We start from the raw sequence: 5,935 nt of genomic DNA on the forward strand, positions 1-5,935 counted from the left end.
AAATGTTGACACCAGTAGCCTATGAGAATTCACTTATATATATTGTGATTTTGCTCTAGCTACTCTACATTCAAAAGCAAGTTTCAAAGTCTCTTTTGACATTCATTTTGGTCTTTTCTTTCTTTCCTTTTTTTTTTTAATGATCTTTTGCTTTCTTCATGTATGATGTCCTTAATGTCGTTCCACAATTCATCTGGTCTTCACTCATTAGTGTTCAGTGCATTAAATCTATTCTTGAAATAGCCTCTAAATTCAGGTGGGATATACTCAAGGTTGAACTTTGGTTCTCTTGGACTCGTTTTCAACTTGTCAAGGATTTCATGTTACTTGGATCCACAATCAACACCCATGAGAGCAGCAGTCAAGGAATCAGAGGTCGCATTGCATTCGGCAAACCCTGCTGCGAAAGACTTCTTTAAAGTGTTCAAAAGCAAAGGTGTCACTTTGAGGACTAAGATGAGCCTGACCCAAGCCATGGTATTTTCAATCACCTCATATGTATGTGAAAGCTGAACAATGAATAAGGAAACCTGCATAAGAACTGATGCCTTTGAATTATGATGTTGGCAAAGAATATTGAATGTTCCATGGAGTGCCGAAAGAACGAACAAATCCGTCTTGGAAGAAGTACAGCCAGAATGCTCCTTAGAAGCAACGATGGTGAGACATTGTCTCACATACTTTGGTATGTTATCAGGAGGGACCAGTCCCTGGAGAAGGGCATCATGCTTGGTAAAGTAGAGGGTCAGTGAAAAAGAGGAAGACTTTCAACAATGAGATGGATTGACCCGGTGACTGCAACAATGGACTCAAGAATAGCAACGATTGTGCAGACGGTGCAGGACTGGGCAGTGTTTCCTTCTATTGTACATAGGGCTGCTATGAGTCAGAACTGACTCAACAGCACCTAACAACAACAACATATTGTAATACCCAGAGCAATTACTAGGAAAACTATTCAAAGAGATATAGTCAAAGCACTATAAATTAATCAAAATGGAATCCTAAAAAAATGTTCAATTAACCCCAGGAAGATAAGAGGAGACAAACAGGGGAACAAGGAACTGAGAAAACAAATAATAAAATGGTAGATTTAAGCACGACAGCCTCAAATTGGAAACAGCTCAGATGTTCTTCAACAGGTGAATGGTTAAACAATTCACTAACTTTGGATTTATCATAATATGCTTCATAATTTCCTTTTTGTCCGAACTTTAGACCTTTTTTCTGGATTACATTTATTTTTTTGCTGATGTTGAGAATATACACAGCAAAAATATACCAATTCAACAGTTTCTACATGTACAATTTAGTGACATTGATTACATTCTTCAAGTTGTGCAAACATTCTCACCCTTCTTTTCTGAGTTGTTCATCCCCCATTAACATAAACTGCCCTCTAAAGTTCTTATCTAATCTTTCAAGTTGCTGTTGTCAATCTGATCCCACATAGGTAAATATTCCTTAATAGAGCATAATGCTCAAAGCATATATTTTTTTACCAGTAAATCTAAACTATCGTTTGGTTTTAAGAAAACTTCAGGGGATATTTTTGGTTTAAGGTTTTAAAGATTATCTCAGAGCAATAGTTTCAGGGGTTCATCCACCCTCCACGGTGCCAGGAAGTTTGAAGTCTACGAGAACTTGAAACTTTGTTCTGTACTTTCCTCTTTTTGATCAGAATTCTTCTATGGAATCTTTGATGAAAATATACAATAATGGCAGCTGGGCACTATTCTGTTCTTCTGGTTTCATGGCAAAGAAGGCAGTTGTCCATAGAGACAATCAGCCACACATTCCATTTCCTCCTCTTACTCCTGACTATCCTTCCTCTGTTGCTCCAGGTGAATAGAGAGACTAATTTTTGTGCCTAGGATGGCTGCTTGCAAACTTTTAAGACCCCAGGTACTATGCAACAAGCTAGGAGGTAGAACAGAAATACTAAAAAAGTTATTAGGCCAATAACTGGGATGTCCTATGAAACCATGACCTTAAACCTCCAAACGAAGGACCCAAATCCCTTGAAGTACTTGGCCGTACCTAAGCAGCCTCAGTTGCTACTCTTTTCTTTTTAATTTGTCATTGTTGTAAATATATCTATCACACAAGTTTTGCCAATTCAACTTTTTACAGGCACACAACTTATTGACAACAATTACAATAATCAGCTGTGCAACCCTGCCCTTAATCAATTAATTTTTTCCATCACCATTAGCCCTCCTTTTCTCCCTCCCTCCTATCCCTGGTAACTGCTAATAAACTTTGGTCTCCATGCATTTGTCTTTTCTTTTTAAATAAGTGAGGTCATACAATATTTGTTCTTTTGTGATTGGCTTATTTCATTCAGCATAATGTCTTCAACTTTCATCTATACTGTGCGTATATCAATACTTCTTTTCTCCTACTGGCTGAGTAGTATCCCATTGTATGTATGCTCCAAATTTTGTTTATCCATTCATCTGTTGATGGGAATTACATTGTTTCCACCTGTGATAGTTAACGTTGTGTGTCAATTTGGCTGCGCCATGATACTCTGTGGTTTGGCAGTTGTATGATGTTATGATCACTTCCATGATGAGATTTGATATAATGTGATCACCTCCATGATGGGAAACCCTGGTGGCATAGTGGTTAAGTGCTACTGCTGCTAACCAAAAGGTTGGCAGTTTGAATCTACCAGGTGTTCCTTGGAAACTCTATGGGGCAATTCTACTTTGTCCTATAGGGTCGCTAAGAGTTGGAATTAACTCGATGACAACAGTCCTGCCATGAGTAGCCAATCAGTTGAAAGGAAATTTCCTTGGACACGTGGCCTGCATTGAATATAAATGACCATTCTAGGAAAGCTTGTGGCTTTTTGCTCAACCCAGATCCTGCAGCTGGCACCTGTTCATCTGACCTCCAGTTCTTGGGACTTGAGCTAGCAGCTTACCTGTGGTCTTGCATGCCAATTTAGGGATTCGTCACTCTTTGCAGCCTGTGAGCAAGAGCCCTGCTCTCTGACCAGCCTATCTTGAGTTCTCCGGCCCCTACAGCTACATGAATCAGAAGCCTCCAGCACGACCCACGGACTTGCGAAGTTCCAGCCCTACAGCCTGGTGAGACATTTCGATGATATAGGTCTCTCTCTTTTTATATATGTATGCACTTTGCTGGTTTTGGTTCTCTAGAGAACCCAGCCTAAGACACCACCTTTTGGCTATTGTAAATAGTGCTGCAAAGAACACTGGGGTACAAGTCTTTGTCTGAGTCTCTGCTTTCAAGTGTTTTCGTTATATACCTATGACTGGAATGGCTGTGTCATATTGTAGTTCTATTTTTCGTTTTTCGAGAAACCACCACACTGTTTTCCACAATGCTTGTACCATTTCGCATTCCCACCAGCAATGTGTAAGGGTTCCAATTTCCACACATTCTCAACTACATTTGTTATTTTCTGTTTCTTCTTTTATTTTTTATCTTATCCATCTTAGTGGGAGTGAAATGGTATCTCATTACGGTTTTGATTTGCATCTCTCTGATGGCTAATGACCCTGAACCAGGGACAGATTACCCAATAAGCAAGGCTCACATGAGCTTACTTGTGCTTACTTACTAATTGGTAACGCACGATTTCACATGAGCTTTGCCACAAACTCATGTGAAATTGTACATCATCAGTTAGTAAGTAAACACAAATAAGCCTGTTTGTACCTTGCTGAATGTTAGCTGGTGCATACCTGGTTTATTGCTTAATCCATCCCTGTGCGGATCATCTTTTCATGTGGTTGGTGGCCATTTGAATATCATTCTTGGTGAAATGTTTACCCAAGTCCTTTGCCCATTTTATGATTGAGTTATTTGTCTTTTTGTTGTTAAGTTGTCAAAGTTTTATACATGTATTGTTTATTAGATTCTTGCTGGATATATGGTTTGCAAAGCTATTCTCCCAGTCAGTACCTTATAGTTTCACTTTTTTTTTGTAAAGTCTTTTGATGAACAAAAGTTTTTAGTTTTTATGGGGTCCCTTTTTTTTTTATTTTGTCTTTTGCTGTTTGTGTTTTTGTTATTAGATAATCCATTGTTAAAAATTAGGCCTGACAGCATTGGCCTAGCTTTTTCTTCTAAGAATTTTATTGTTTTAGTTTGTTTATTAAGGTTCTTAATCCATTTTGAATTTGTTTTTGTGTATGGTGTGAGGCATGGATCTTGTTTCATTTTTCTGCACGTGGAAATCCAATTTTCTTAGCACCATTTGTTGAAGAGACTTTTCTTTCCCCACTAAATGGGCTTAGCATCCTTGTCAAAAATCAGTTGACTATAGATGTGTGGGTTTATTTCTGGACTCAATTCTATTCCATTGGTCTATGTGTCTATTGTTATACCAGTACCAGGCAGTTTTGATTACTGTAGCTGCATTATATGTTTTAAAATTAGGAAGTCTGAATCTTCCTACTTTGTTCTTCTCTTTCAACATTGTTTTAGCTATTCGAGGCCTCTTGCTACTCCATATACTGTTGAGGATTGGTTTTTCTGCTTCTGTAAAGAAGGATTTTGGAATTTTGATCTTGATTGTGTTGGATCTATAGATCGTTTTAGGAAGTACTCACGTTTTAACAACATTAAGTCTTCCAATCCATGAACATGGACTATCATTCCATTTGTTTAAGTCTTATTTAATCTCTTTCAGCAGTGATAGACTGTTTTTTGTATTTCTTACTTTTGGAAAATTTTGTCTCATTTAAAATAGTGTCATGACGAACATTCCTATGCATGAATTTTCTGCATTTTAGATTTTATTCCTTAGGATAGTTTATTAGAGGGGTATTTACTGGACTAAGGGGGAAGAACCATTTTAAGAGACTTAATTCATAGTGGCAAATTGCTTTCCAAGAAGGTGTTTCTATTTTAGGATCCCATCAACAATATATGACAATGCTGCATCACTTCCTGTTACCAGTACTGAATATTATAATTTCTTTTTTTCCTCTCTCTCTCTTTTTTTAATTGTACTTTAGATGAAGGTTTACAGAACAAACTAGTTTCTCATCAGACAGTTAGTACACACATTGTTGTATGACATTGATTAACAACCCTACGATGTGTCAACTTTCTCCCTTCTCAACCCTGGGTTCCTTTTTACCATCTTTCCTGTTCCCTCCTGCCTTCCAATCCCTGCCCCAGGGCTGGTGTGCCCCTTTAGTCTTGCTTTGTTCCATGGGCCTGTTCAATCTTTGGCTGAAAGTTGAATATTATAATTTCTTCAAACCTTTTTGAGCCTGTGTCTCAGAGCCTGAAGAAATGTTGGAGTCCTGGGGCTATTCTTCCTGCATCTGCTGGCGGGACAGTGTGTGCCGTGCAGGGGTACCTTGGGAGCTGAGACGGCTGGTACCTGAGGGGGAAAATTACGCTCTTGACCGCAGTCCCCAGAGGAAGAAGGTAAAGCAAAAGGCTCTTGGAGGTTTTCTAAAACTTGCCATGAGAGGCCTCATCTTTGTCTGGAGACTAATGGTAATTTACTGGTTAATCTGAAGTGTTTACTGTTTGTTCATCGATTAGGAGAAGAGTCCAGGATAAATGCTTGTGAGAATAAATGTGGAATCACTAAAAAGGAGCACAATCTGGCTGCAGCAAAGGTAATTCTAAAGAAAAGTAGAGGTTAGAAGTCAAAGAATACATTCTTGAAAACCATCTGATATAGGTGGTAACAGGAGGTGAAATCACTTTTTACCTATCTATTTGTGTTGTGGATTATTAAAGTATTGGCTAGTTGAAAGATATGTGCATTTCTATTTTTTTTTTTTTGCTGGTATTGAAACATCTCAAGTAAACACATAAAATTATTTAACCTTAAAAAAATAAAACCTTGGTGAATTTGAGAGGAATAAAAAATTTCTAGAAGGATTTTCTATTGAAGAGTTAGTTTCCTTAGAATTTTACTCATAGCATTTAAACC

General features: G+C 37.9%; 1 pseudogene; it reads left to right on the forward strand.

Moving 5' to 3' along the window:
- Nucleotides 1–5,280: 5,280 nt before the first annotated feature.
- On the forward strand, nucleotides 5,281–5,642 carry LOC126078024 (centromere protein W-like; annotated as a pseudogene).
- The last annotated feature ends 293 nt before the right edge of the window (nucleotides 5,643–5,935 follow it).

The sequence above is a fragment of the Elephas maximus genome, chromosome 6 (assembly GCF_024166365.1).
Source record: "Elephas maximus indicus isolate mEleMax1 chromosome 6, mEleMax1 primary haplotype, whole genome shotgun sequence".
Classification (NCBI taxonomy): Eukaryota; Metazoa; Chordata; class Mammalia; order Proboscidea; family Elephantidae; genus Elephas; species Elephas maximus.